The following is a 14,852-nucleotide window of genomic DNA, read 5'->3' on the forward strand; positions in this document are numbered from 1 at the left end:
TGAAAGAGGATGCTAAGATGCTGAGAGTGACAAGGGCAAAAAGAGTCAACTGGTGGGGTTACGGGATTGAGATGGCAGTTCAGACAACTGTAAGTGATATGAACAAAATGCCGGAAGAAATTATACTACCTGAAGATGTGAGATTAAGAGTGGTGGTGGAGGGTAGACCTCCCATAAGCTACTTGTGTGGCGAGAAAGGCCACATGAAGGCGGGGTGCCCCCAGAGAGAAGAGAAAGAGCAACAAATGAAACAGTTGGAGGAGCAGGAGAGAGTGAATGATGTGGTACAGGAGGAGGTGAAGGAGACAACAGGAATAGAGGAGGGATTTGAAGTGGTAAAAAAAAGAAAGAGGAAGGGCTCCTTGCTGGAGATGCAGAAAAAGAATAAAGAAATCACATTGCATGCATAGACAAATCCAGAATGGCATAACAATATGATAAAAAAAAGTTAATTCTTTCTCTTTTCCTCCAAATATAAGTTTGGGCTACAAAAATGGCATCATCAATAATACCGTTACACTTACATTAGCTGAACAAGAACAAATGCGAGGCATATAATAAATGGATCAACTTCATGAATTCGCACTTTATTATTAACAAAATAGAAGAAAAACTAAAGTACAGTTATATCTTGCTTAGCACAGGACCAAAAGGCCATGAACGAATGAAAAATGTAAAACATTACTAACAAACAAAAAGAATTGTCAGCAAATGTATTTAGAATTTTTGAAGCCCATTTAATCCAGAAGCCAAACAATGATAGATATGAAGAGTCCAGAAAATATGGGACCAGCAGAACTAAAAGTAATCAACCTGTCACAGTGATACATGATGGAAAATGAAATAAAACTTCTGGAATATGCACTCAAATTCACACCAAATCCCAAACATGACATAATAGATTTTACTAAAAATACTGAGGAATTTTGTAGAAAGCTCAGTCTATGAGAATTCTTCCAAAACAAACAACACAGATTTCATCACTTCTGAAAAACAAAACAGGATTTAAACTTCCAATAAACAGGGGAATATATAATGTGTCTAAAAAGATCAATAAATTCAAATATTCCAACAAACTATATAAAATCAAACATATATAAAGAACAAAAATCATTGGAATGTTTACAGAAAGAATCCTGTAATAATCCACTGTAATAATGGACAAGACCCAGATGAACTGGGGTGATGATGCAACAAGTCTTGGAGAGAGTGCAAGTGGAGGATCCAGTGAGGGGTGGCTGGTATGATGCTGTGTCTTTTTATTCTATGTCACTTCATCAAACATCTCGACTTCCCCCTAATCCAGGAGATAGAACTAGTTTTGAAATACCTGAAGAATATTGTAAACTTGGTAATGACAAACAGTTTCTGAGATATGATTTGGGTATTGAGGATCAACAGCACATATTAGTATTTGCATAAGAAAGTGCTCTTCAGGATATAGCCTCATATCGTCATTGGGAATGTGATGGAATGTTCAAAATTATGCCAGAACAGTGGTTTCAACTGCTTAGCATTCATGTACAAGTTAAAGGTAGCAATTTTCCATGGGTCTTTATATTACTGCCAAACAAAACAAAGCAGACATACGAATTATTTTTTGAGCAATTGAAAATTATGCATATCCTCTTGATCTCATGGCAGATTTTGAAGTTGCCATTCATAAGGCATTTAATTCATTCTTCCCTAATTCAGCTATTGTGGCATGTTTGTTTCAGTTGAGTCAATCAGTATTTCAAAAAGTTACAGATTTAGGCCTCAAAGAAGAATGCAATAAAGACTCTGACTTCCATCTTAAAGTTTGATGTTTTTTCAGCATTAGCTTTCCTACCTATTGAAGATGTCGACGAGGCCTATAAAAAATTAATGGATGATGAAGAAATACCTGCTGAATTTATCGCTTACTTCAACTTGACTTACAGAGGCATTGTGAGAGGATGTGGTGTTATATGAAGGAGAGAACCACCTACATTCCCAATAGCTGTATGGAATGTTAATCAGACCTTCCCAAAACAAATAATGCTGTGGGGAGTTTTCATTCTGCAATAAAGCATTTGGCGAGTGGAGCACATATGAATATTTGGAAATTAATCAAAACTCTGAAGGAAGAGGAAGGATTTATTCAAGTAAAATGATTCAAATTCTTCGAGGAGATTCGTCAAATTCAAGAAAAATTGATTTTTTGAAGAGTGTGGCATATAATTTGCATCAATTTTAAGTGATCGTAATAAATCATTAGTTATATCTTATTACCTTTTTAAAATGACTTTTTTTCAATATATTTTTCCACAGTATTTTACTTGAATCTTATCAATAAAATTCTCAATGATTATTTGATTTTGTTGTTCATCTTGTTTTCTAAAAAGTTTATTTAAAATTGGACAAAAAGTTGTTGTGTAAGAATTAGCACTTCCTTCTCTAAGCTTGGATTCGAAATCAAACCCAAGAATCATTGGTCGACAAATACCAATGCATAAAAAGGCGCCAAATCAGAATTCCTTTGTTCTGACAAAAAGTGATGGATCGTCTCCCTTCGACCTCTGACCTGAGCAGGTCAGGCGAAGTTTAACAGAACGACCAGCGACCTACTTTAACGATAACTCTCTTGCGATATATCTATTTTTCTGGCTATTTGAGATTTTATAAATAGAACGGAAAAATCGGTATCTGGGGAGAACCAGAGCTGACGCCTAAATTAACGCCACGCATTTCAGGAGACGACGAGAGAAAATGCATAAAGGTGACTGTCCTGCATGATTTACTCACACACACACACACCATCAAACATATTCTTCCTTAATATGTATCATGTATTATGCATTTCTTTAATATGTATTCTTTGCAAGCATTATTTAATATGCATTTTTGTACAAGCAATGTGTAGCATTGCTTACAAATTGATGTAGTGAAAATAAATCTCTAATTTATTACAAAACAACTTATGTATTTATTAATACATCCACGCATCCACTACAGTTGGACAAAAATGTCATCAGACAAAAAGACGTGGACATAGCTGCTGACAAAATAGAAACATCAGCACAAAAACTCACAGACAAACTTTACGATCCCAATCCCACTTCAGACGACGAAGAGGATGAAACCAACAATACCACAGAAAAAGGAGAAAAAAAAGTCAGAGGTGCAAGATATAACTTTATCAAGAAAGTTATGAAGAAATACAGCAGTACTGACATGGCCAACATCATTAGGTTCTGTAAAACCACTACAAAAACGCAATACAGAACACAATGGGGCAACATATACCGAAATACACCCAACCTCATGAACATAATACAAGCTGCACCTATTGAAAACAACATCGAAACAAAAGTAACAGCCATATGGGAACAGATAAGAGACAAAAAGAATATTTCTCACAAATGAACAATACCTACTATGATGTACAAACATCACTAGATATTTTTGAGGAATGGCTATCACACCATAACTTCGATGCTCAACAATTTGCGAGGCATACATTCGAAGTGTGCCATAAAATGAATCCCAAAATAAATGGCTTGCACATCATGGGGCTGTAGTGACGTCATATTCCAGTGTGCGCACACGCAACGTCATTCTTCAGTGTGCGTGTGCAGAACGTCCTTCTTCAGTGCGCATGTGCGGGGTTGGAACCTTCTAGAACTTTTTGTTGTTATTTCCCTTTCATCTAGTAAAATTTTTAAAAACTACATGTCTGTGGCATCATTACCTATTTTCACGGGTGATGCCGCACTTTGGTTTGCACAACTAGAGGCATTTTTTGTGCACATAGTGTTTCTTCTGAGCAGCAGTTGCATGCCTCCTCAACTTGCAACTACTGCCAGAGATCTTATTACGAATCCTTCTCCAGACGCCACTTATGCGTCTGTTAGATTAGAAGTGGGGAAACGGAATACTAGAAGCGAGGAAAGTCGCTTCAATGAATTGATGGCGGATGAGGAGTTGGGAGATAGGACTCCGTCTGAATTTTTGAGACGCCTAAGAGAGTTGAGCGGTAAAGCTGCAGATGCTCCTCTTCTTTGGAAAATTTTTTTTTCAAGGTTGCCCGCCTATATACAAACTGTTTTGGCAACCGCTTTAGAGTCCCATATTCCAGTGTGCGTACACGCAACGTCATTCTTCAGTGTGCGTGTGCGGAACGTCCTTCTTCAGTGTGCGTGTGCGGGGTTGGAACCTTCTAGAACCTTCTAAAAAGGCATAGAGAAGTTCCCTCATGCGCATGCGCTAGAGACTGAAGGGGACAGTGACTAGGGCGTTTTCCTATATAGCGCTGTGACGACCTGCTCTGTTGCTGCTGAATTGTTGTAACAAGCTTACAAACGTTAAAATTCAGCCTTGCTATTTCGCACCTAGTGGATACCAAGATACCAGCGAACTTCTTTCGTAAATAAGAAAATAAAGAGTTGTAGTGATGCTACTGTGTAGGGTTCGGCGCGCATGCGCAGAATGGGACTACTTCCGGGTGGCCACCGGAAGTCTTCCCCATGCGCATGTGCGGGAAAACGTTCCCTCGAGCCAGCGAAGCTCAGATCTCCCTCTTCGGCTAGGACAGCATTGCGATCGGATGCAAATTCACAGGCTCTGACAGCCACTCGTGCTACGACATAGCGCCAACCAACTTCAACAACTAACACGAAGCTGTATATCAGAGGCTGTCTTTCTCCCACCAGACAACGTACGACATCGCAATCAATAAACCAGAACTACTGCCTTTTCACCTTTTAACCTGACTTCGTCTGTATTGTTTTCTAAAATTTTATATGTGACTAGATCGGATATTGACACCCTTTCAGTGCTTCGATAACAGATCCTTCGTTACAGAGTTATATATATTTTTTAAGGTTGCGTTACTTGTTCCTGACTGGTAGTCTCTGGAATCTAAAGAAAGGAAATTGTGTTGCACCCAAGTTGCACCCCACAGGTGTAAAGAAGCAACCAGGGCCTTCCAATTCTGGAAAATCATATATGCAAAAACTAACACTTACTTTTTTCCAAGCTTAGATTCAAAACTAAATCTAATGTTTCTCACTTGTCTGATCCACCACTGACCAAAGAGGTGCAAAAGAAATTTCTTTGTTCAGTCACAAAATGATGGATTGTTTCCTTCAACCTTTGACCTCAGCCATGTCATTTAGGGTTCAAGTGGACAGGAGGTGACCTACATAGGTACAATTTCTCCTGTGGTATGTCTGTCCTAGCTGCCATGACCTTCATAAATACGGCAATCCGTCAAGGTACAGTCAGTCAGAAAGTCAGATTCTGAGACCGATAATTAGTGAGAGAAATAGTCAAGTCAGGGACGGGGAGAGAGAGAGAGACATGCCACGAGATACCCAGCCAGTAATTTCTCAAATATTCAACATGAACAACAGACGATGTTGCAGACCCTAAACAGACACCACTGAATGACTAACACATACACAGATATAAAACATGTCCGGATCTACCCAATCATATTCACAGTATGTACCCGGTTAATTTCTTCACCAGCTCAAAGCAGTTGGTAATCATGTGAAGTGAAATATTTGTGTATACAAGTAAATGCAAGTGTCATTTAAATAAATTATTTAAACTACAACCCAATATTTTTCCATTGTTTTGCTTTGAAGTCGTCCACATGCCTATTTCATCTCCTATCTCAACATATTGTGCTACACCTTTTTCCACTACATTTGGTGACCCCGTCAAAGAATCACTGCCTTCACATCACCCATCAATGAATTAGAACTGGAAAACTCCTGTGTAAGAATTAACACTTCCTTCTCCAAGCCTAGATTCGAAACCGAATCCAAGAATTCTTGGTCGTCCAAACCACGACGATCAACAGGTGCGAAAAAAGGTTTTCTTTGTCCTGTCAAAAATTGATTGATCATCTCCCTTTGACCTACGACCTCGTCATGTCAGGCGAAGTTCAACTGGACAGGCGCTGACCTATTTAGGTACAAACTCTGCTGCAGTATGTCTGTCTTTCTAGCTGCCACAAATATTATAGAACCGTGGTAAAACAAGAAAGGTGGGCAGACAAACGGGGTAGACAGACGAGATAGTCCACCTACAGAAGGTTTTGGCAGAGACCGGGAGAAATGATTTGAAGTGCTACGATCGACTACTATTTCAAATGATCAACGCACACACACAAATACATTCATTCCTAATATGACTTCCACGAATGTACTCTGTATTTCTAGCAACTCGTAGCAGTTGCCTACATTTTGTATGTAGTGTACCTACATTTTGTATGTAGTGTATAACGAATCAAACACTGTAAATAAATTATTTTCAATTATGGATCGGTTTACATATTTGTTTACATACACATTCCATTTGCATCTATGTTCATTGATACACATATAACCACTACATTTGGTGACCCCGTCAACGAATTGCGGCCTTCCCTTGAACCAGCTTCATCAACCGCGTCGAAGAATCACAGCTGGCACATCACCTGGCAACAAAAACAACTGAGAATTCCGGAAAACACAATGGCCCTTTAACTTTAGGTACTCTTTACCTTTAGGTACCAGTCCATCTAGCCATACACAGGCTGTCCACCCCTTAACATGATAGACTAGCCAATCATCCTAACATCAGCTATAACAGCAGTTTAATTTATCTTAGCATCTTCAGTGAGGAGAAAATTGTAACCGGAATCTATGAGGCCATGCTTCATGTTTTCTTCTAACATTCATCAGAAGTACTTTGTAGCTAAGTATTAATTTGACAGATTTATTCATGTTATACCAGTTGCTGTATTTCCTTTTAGTGAGAGAACAAACATCGCAGTCAATTTTATCTTGTCTTCATATTTCTTGATGTTTATTACCTTGACTCTTATTAACCCAAAAGATATTATATTACCCCCATATACCACAATGGTATATCATAATATACGGGGGTCCACATAGTCACCAAATGCTAGTTTGGACAAGCACCATACTGGGCTAAGACTTCCACAGAGCGATGCAAATCCCAAGTCCTACTCTGACCTCCCCATGGTACCACCTGAATCTAAACTAGCAGGAGAGGATGATTGCAGGTGTCTGGCGCAGTATAACCAGACTGCTCCGAGCAGATAGGGCTTGTTATCCATGATCAGCAGCCTGTCTAAGAGAAGGACAAGCACCTCTCTGTCATCATCCCAGCTTGCTAAGCCACAGCAGATGAACCCTGGGTGTAAAGGGTAAGGCCAGTTCTGCACAGATTGCACTTCACTTTAAAACTCCACCATGCAAGCCAAAGGACCTGTCCACATCCACAACTCCCCAAGCCCTGTAATGATGGGGGGGGGCAGTAGGTTGAAGATGTCACTGGAAACCACAGCTCCCAATCTGCATGCAGGCAATTTGGGACATTGGTCACCTGGTGTTGACCAGAAGATGACAACATCACTTGGCAGATTCCTGAATGACCAAACAGCTTTATCTAGGGGGAGCACTGCTCATCCACAAAGATCTGCACCAATCAGCTAAGGAATTGGCCCAGTAGATGGGATGCTCACGTGATGTCACCTGTCACTTTTATTCAATGAGGTAAGGTCCAAAAACCTCAATGCATGAGTGATTAGCTCTAAAAGAAAAGGAAACCGCACCTTTCAACGTGATATGGAGCATTCTAGACAGAGCGGTACCATACAGACATGGAGCACACAAGAAAAATTTTAAGTGTAATCTTTGCCTGTTAGAGAAACTTTATATTTTATTCAAAGACTATAATTCTTTGAATTAAAGAAGTGAGCTGATGAACTCATGCAGGCACGCAACCAAATTTAAAATGTCAAACATAAATATGCTGCTTTAAATAAAGCATATTACTCTACCACTGGTATTTGAGTACTCTTTTTTCCACCTTGTTTCACATTTATGTGTTTACTCCGGTCTAACCCGCTCCTTATAAAAGTTTGAGCGACTCTGCACAAGTAGGAAGAATAAACAGCTGAAAAAGATGGAACTTTACCCGCTGGATTTTTCTCAGAAAAATATACCTATCCCTGCATGGAAGCAATATCTCAAAGGTCTTATAGAGAAAATGGAAGAGTTTGTTCGAAGATTGAGATGGAAAGCCTTCTTCTTTGATACTAAAAGAAAACCGACGGAAACAAATATGGACTTAAATCTCCCAGAAATCCACCACCTATTCCGGAATTAGAAGCCTTCGAGAAAGACCTTTTCGAACTTATTAGGAAAATTAAATTCCGCAAATATAGCAACCAATTACAGAGAAATATGAAAGAAAAAATTAAGGAGATTAACAACTCGAATAAGATCTTCGTTAATTCTGATAAGACAAGGAACTTATATGCACTTGATAAGGACGTTTATAAGCGTCTGATTTCAAATAGTGTCACAGATACTTACAAAAAAGATAACGCAAATATATACAAAGAGGTGAATTTGGAAGCAAGAGGAATAGCTAACAATCTTAAGATTAGTGATAGGATTGAATATCTTTCCCCATGACCAGCTTTTATTACACTAAAAGACCATAAATCCAATTTTAATAGAAACCCCAAATGTAGATTGATAAATCCGGCTAAAACTGAGATAGCCATTATTAGCAAATATATTTTGGACCGTATTTTAACTAAGTTAGATAGTGAATTAGACTTGAGAATTTGGAAAAATAGTAAGTCAGTCATAGAGTGGTTTAAAGGTATTAGCTATAAGAATAATTGCAGTTTTACACAATTCGATATTATTGACTTTTACCCGTCAATATCTAGGACATTACTCCTAAGGGCATTGGACTTCGCCAAGCAGTATGTCGGCATCGATAGCTCGGAAATTGATATTATCGTGCATGCAGGAAATCACTTCTTTTTTTCAAGGATTCCACCTGGATTAAGAAGAGTGAGGATTCTCTTTTCGATGTACCGATGGGGGCATATGACGGGTGAGAGTTATGTATGCTCATAGGAGCCTTTATTCTTCATAATCTAAAAATAGAATTCCCATTTATAGATGCAGGTTTATATAGGGATGACGGCCTTATAGCCACCCATAATTTAAATGGCCATGAATCAGATAGACTTAGGAAGGACCTTATTGCTTTCTTCCAAAGGATGGGCTTACGGGTTACAATAGATACTAACCTGAAAAGTCTAGATTTTTTAGATGTAAATTTTAATGTAAGGTCAGATAGATTTAAACCTTATCGTAAGCCCAATGACAAGCTATCGTATATTAGCAAAGATTCGAACCATCCGCCAGTTATCCTTCGGAACTTAGTCAGCAATGTAGGTAGAAGAATATCTTCAATTTCTTCGGATGAGGCAGCATTCCATAATGCTGCACCTTATTACGATAGCGCATTAAGGAATAGTGGATTCTCTGAGAAGATCCAGTACAACCAGCTTGATGCTGGTAATAATGCTGCGTGAAGAACTAGGATCAGGAAAGTTTTGTGGTTCAACCCGGCTTTTAATTTGGCCGTAAAGACTAATATAGGTAAGGAATTTTTGAAATTAGTCTCTAGGCATTTTAAGCAGGACCATAAATTCTATAGAATATTTAATAGAAGAACCCTTAAGGTTAGCTATTCTTGTTGCAGAAATTTCACCTCTTACATTAGCCAGCATAATAGGAATCTGATTGATATTAAGCATGGTGCCGAGCCCCTTAAGAAATGCAATTGTAAAAATGAATCCTCCAGTCCGTTGGAAGGAAAATGTTGAGTAAAAGGGGTCGTTTATAGAGCCAAGGTACAAATAGAAGTCTCATCGGAATGCAAGACCTATACAGGGGCTTCAGAAAATGCATTTAGATACCCAGAAAATAGGAAGAGGACCAGCCTAGCAAAATATGTCTGGGAACTAAAAGAAAAGGAATCCCCACCTTTTAACGTTACATGGAGCATTCTGGACAGAGCGGTACCATACAGACATGGAGCACACAAGAAAAATTTTAAGTGCAATCTTTGCCTGTTAGAGAAACTTTATATTTTATTCAAAGACAATAATTCTTTGAATCAAAGAAGTGAGCTGATGAACTCATGCAGGCATGCAACTAAATTTAAAATGTCAAACATAAATATCCCATATGGATAGAGTATATTTTATCTTTTTGTATTTTTGAATTTTGATTCTTGGACTAGTCTGTAAACGCACCGATGGATTTGTTTCGCGCTATGCAGATTTCATTCCGTATAGCAAAGTCTCGTGCATATATTTTGTTTATATTTCTACATATTCCTTAGGAAAAACCTTCGGCTTAGTTTATTTCATGTTATTATATTTTATAGGCTTACTTTGATATTTAATTTATAGATGATCCGAAATAGGGTGTTATATTTTACATGTCTTTCGTATAATTTTTTATTATTACACTTACCATTTTTAAAAAATCAATGTTGTCAGAACCTAGGCATTTTGATGTAAATATGTGTATAGCCACGAATATGTATTTGTAAGCATACATCTTTGTATATGTGTAAGTGAGCGTATGTTTGTACTTAAGCACATACATACACGATTGTATGTGTATGTATCCACTTGAACTTGTGTGTTTGCGTACTTGTCTCTATATATATGTGGCAGTATATCTGCTTACACAGTTTGTATACATAATTTTTCTTCTTTCGTTTCCCCCCCCCTTTTTTTCTTCTTTTTTCCCTCTCTTCCCTTTTTTCTCTCTCTTCCTTTCTTTCGTGTTTTCTCTCTCTTACTTTTCATTACTTGTGGAGTCATGTAACTTTACGTCCCCCCCCTCCCTTACCCATGTCTTCAACTTTATATCCATGATTTTAGCTTATAGTCTTTATAGATACAGTGGTTTTGCGTGCAAACTAGATTGTGTATGCATATGTGAACATGCATTTGTTTGTATATTTTAGCTTTATATTTATACGTCTGTATATGTACGTGGTCTGCAAGCATCTATCTGTGTATGTTGATGTATATATATGTATAGTTTAATATGAATATGTACTGCCGTGTAATATTTTAATGTATTTTGACATTTTAATTTCAATTTCCATGTATTAATTATATTTCCTTTATTAATGACAATATGTGTTTTATTCAATGTAAGGTTTTTTTCCTCGAATTTTATAATTTTTATATATATATATATATATATATATATATATATATATACATATATTTTTTGAGCTCATTTCTGTTTATCGCTCGAAAATTGACCATTATTTGTAAAGGACTGTAAGAGTTAGCACTTCCTTCTCTAAGCTTGGATTCGAAATCGAATCCAAGAATCATCGGTCGTCAAATACCAATGCATGTATAGGCGCGAAATTAAGAATCCCTTTGTTCTGTCAAAAAGTGATTGATCATCTCCCTTTGACCTACGACCTGAGCCATGTCAGGCGAAGTTCAACTGGACAAACGATGACCTACTTAAGTAGCAACTCTGTTGCAGTATAGCTATCTTTCTAGCTGTTTGAGATATAAATACAAAGGGGAAAAACAGAGAAACACACAATCGGAGCTGACACAGCAGCAGACACCCCACGTTTTGGAGACGACTAGAGAAATGCCTACAGGTTACTGTTCTGAATGATTCACGCACACACCCACACACACACAAACATATTCATCTTTAATATGTGTTCTGTACAAGCAATGCATAGCATTTGCTTACATTTTTATGCAGTGAACTTATAACCCATGTATATAAATCCCTTTGTAAGCATGAAACAGTTTATGTATTTATTTACGCACACACGCATCCACTACATTTGGTGACCCCGTAAAACGAATTGCGCCTTCCCCGGAACCAGCTTCATCAACCGCGTCGAAGAATTACAGTTTGCACATCACCCGGCAACGAAGCACCTGAGAATTCCGACGAACACAATGGACCTCCCGGAACAGAATCCAGCGGCCAATATCATACCTCCAATCGATATGGCATTCCAAGCGGCGATTTCTTTGAAAATTCCACCATTCTGGACCCACGACCCTGCATTATGGTTTTACCATATAGAGGCACAGTTTTCCTCTCACAGAATACTGAGCGATGCGTCTCGACTTTCGCATGTTATCGGTTCTCTGTCGCCAGAAATAACAAACGTTGTCCATGATCTTATCATGGCACCACGTGGTTCTGTGTCGTACGACGTTTTTAAAACCACGCTGATAAACAGAACCTCCGAATCGCAACAGAAACGACTTCACCAGCTTCTGATATCGGAAGAATTGGGTAACAAAATGCCGTCCCAGCTTCTTCGTAGAATGAAGCAGCTTCTCGGAGATGAAAGCCTCCCAGAAAAAATTTTCAAGCAGCTTTTTCTCCAGCGTCTGCCCTCCAATACCCAGGTTGTTCTCGCTTCTACCAGAGAAAATACACCCATTGAAGAACTGGCGGAGCTAGCTGACAAAATAGCCGAAGTACCGCACAAATATCCAACGGCATCGACAGTGACGCCAGCCACTCCCAGCAGTTCTTCCGAGATTTCGGATTTGCGTGTATTAATGACGCAGCAAGCTGCTCAAATACAAATCCTCACAGCCCAAATACAGGCCCTAAAGCTTAGTCTCCAGCGTCGAAGCACCAGCCGATCGGACGAGATGGCAGACGGTCCCGAAGCCCCAGTGTTACCTGCAACTCACATGACACGTGTTGGTACCACCGAACATTCAGAACATGGGCACAAAAATGTACGGTACCGTGCTCGTTTTCCTCACCCAGTTCGGGAAACGGCACAGCCAGGAATTGAACGCGACGGAAGTTCCTGGCTCGCACCCACACAGTCGCCTGTTTTTCGTTTGCAATCGGGTAACAGGCACGCGTTTCCTGGTTGACACCGGTGCGGAAGTCAGCATCATCCCAGTCTCCAACACTTCTGGAAAAAGAAAAGAGACATCAGTCTGTCTTCAGGCAGTCAACCATTCACCCATCCCAACCTACGGTCAACAGTCCCTAACATTGAACTTAGGACTACGCCGCACATTTCAGTGGGTATTCGTCGTCGCTAAACTGCCGACCCCTACATTAGGAGCCGATTTCCTGCATCATTTCGGTCTCCTGGTAGACATAAAGAACAGACGACTTGTTGACAGCACCACCAAGCTTACTGTGCGCGGTATAGCCGCTCGTATGGCCACAGTCAGCCCAACTGTAATGCTTACAACAACGACTCGTCACAGTTCCATCCTGAATGAATATCCAGACGTTGCTCGACCAGTATTCCACAACCAGCCGATCAAACACGACGTTACCCACCACATCAAAACCAGCGGTCCACCTGTTGCTGCAAGGCCCAGAAGATTACCACCTGATCATCTCCAGGCTGTCAAGCGGGAATTCCAGCACATGCTCGACCTCGGAATCATCCACCCTTCCAGCAGCAACTGGTCCTCGCCGATACACTGCGTCCCAAAAAAAAATAATCGACAGAGGACGTCAGTTCGATTCCCACCTCTTCACCAAGCTGACTCGTCTCCTTGGGTGTAAACACACCCGTATTACGGCTTACATCCCTGCAGCAAATGGCATGGTCGAACGTTTTCACCGCCAACTCAAAGCATCTATAAAAGCAGCTTCAGACAGTTCTCACTGGCTGGAACATCTCCCTCTCATCATCCTTGGTATTCGATCCATGGTTAAGGATGAACTTGGACATACTCCAGCTGAACTCGTCTATGGCACAGCACTCACCTTACCTGGGCAGATGATCAAATCTGTTTCATCACAAGACTTTCCTGACCCAGCAAAATATGTGCACCGATTGCACCCATCCATGCCGCATTTATCACCTGCAGGCCCCAGACAACAGAACGTCGTTTCACGTGTCCCAAAAGACATCAACACTTAGACTCATGTTTTCGTGAGGAATGATAAGATACCATCTCAACTTCAGCCACCATATTCCAGGCCTTACAAGGTTATCAAAAGAGAACACAAGTATTTCGTTCTTGATATTGAAGGTAAATAAAATACGGTATCGATTGATCGTTTGAAGAAAGCCTTCATCGAGGAGGACTTACATTCAGTTCCCTCCTTTCCTCGAACGGACTCATCCCGGATTAAGGTTAAAAATATCCCGCCGGAGATTGAGATTGTATGGATAATTGCCACCCTACTATATGGGAGAGAGGAGAAAATAAAAATAATATCTCCAGAGATGCCCCACGAAACTGGCAAGGGCAAACTCTGGAGATCTTGGCCCTGGCAACAACAATGGACCTGGAAAAATTACCAGAAAAAATATGCATTGGCAAAGACACCATATTAGTTGTGCATGTAGAGGGGAGGAAACCCAGGTGCTTAAAATGCGGAAAAATGGAGCACCTGAGGTTGAAATGCCCCCAACAGAAAAAAATACAGGAACAAAAAGCACAGGAGAAGGAACAGGAAGAAAATGTAGAAGAGTTGGCGCCCTCAGCCACGGAGGCTGTTACACTGAGGGTAGCCACTGAACTAGAACCAATTGAAAAACCAGCTGAAGCCACACCGCCAGCAGAAGAAATGGACTTCAAGACAGTGTCGTGAAAAAGGTGAAAGAAAGCAGTTGAGTCGCCTACTAAAGAAGCAGTTCTGAAAAACAAAGAAAGGAAAAAAAAATAGCACCAATAATTCAATGATGGGGATAATTAAACCCCACTTACAAAGTAAAATATACCTAATGAGTAACAGTAAAAATCCAAACAGTATTGCGAAGATCCCTAAAGAACTTTACAAGGACTTCAAGAACAGATTTCCTAAAGAAATTATTGAGCTAAAAGACTTACCAAAAGTGTTCAACCCACCAGAAGAACCGCCCATGGAAGAAATAAAGGGGGAAATCCTACCCACACCAGTGCTGAGAATGATCCCTCTAGACTAAAATGTAAGTAGACTTCCTTCTTTTCCCGTTTTTGTCATGGCCACGCAACATATAGGTTTTCTAAATGTGCA

The sequence above is a fragment of the Octopus sinensis genome, linkage group LG17 (assembly GCF_006345805.1).
Source record: "Octopus sinensis linkage group LG17, ASM634580v1, whole genome shotgun sequence".
In the NCBI taxonomy this organism is placed as follows: Eukaryota; Metazoa; Mollusca; class Cephalopoda; order Octopoda; family Octopodidae; genus Octopus; species Octopus sinensis.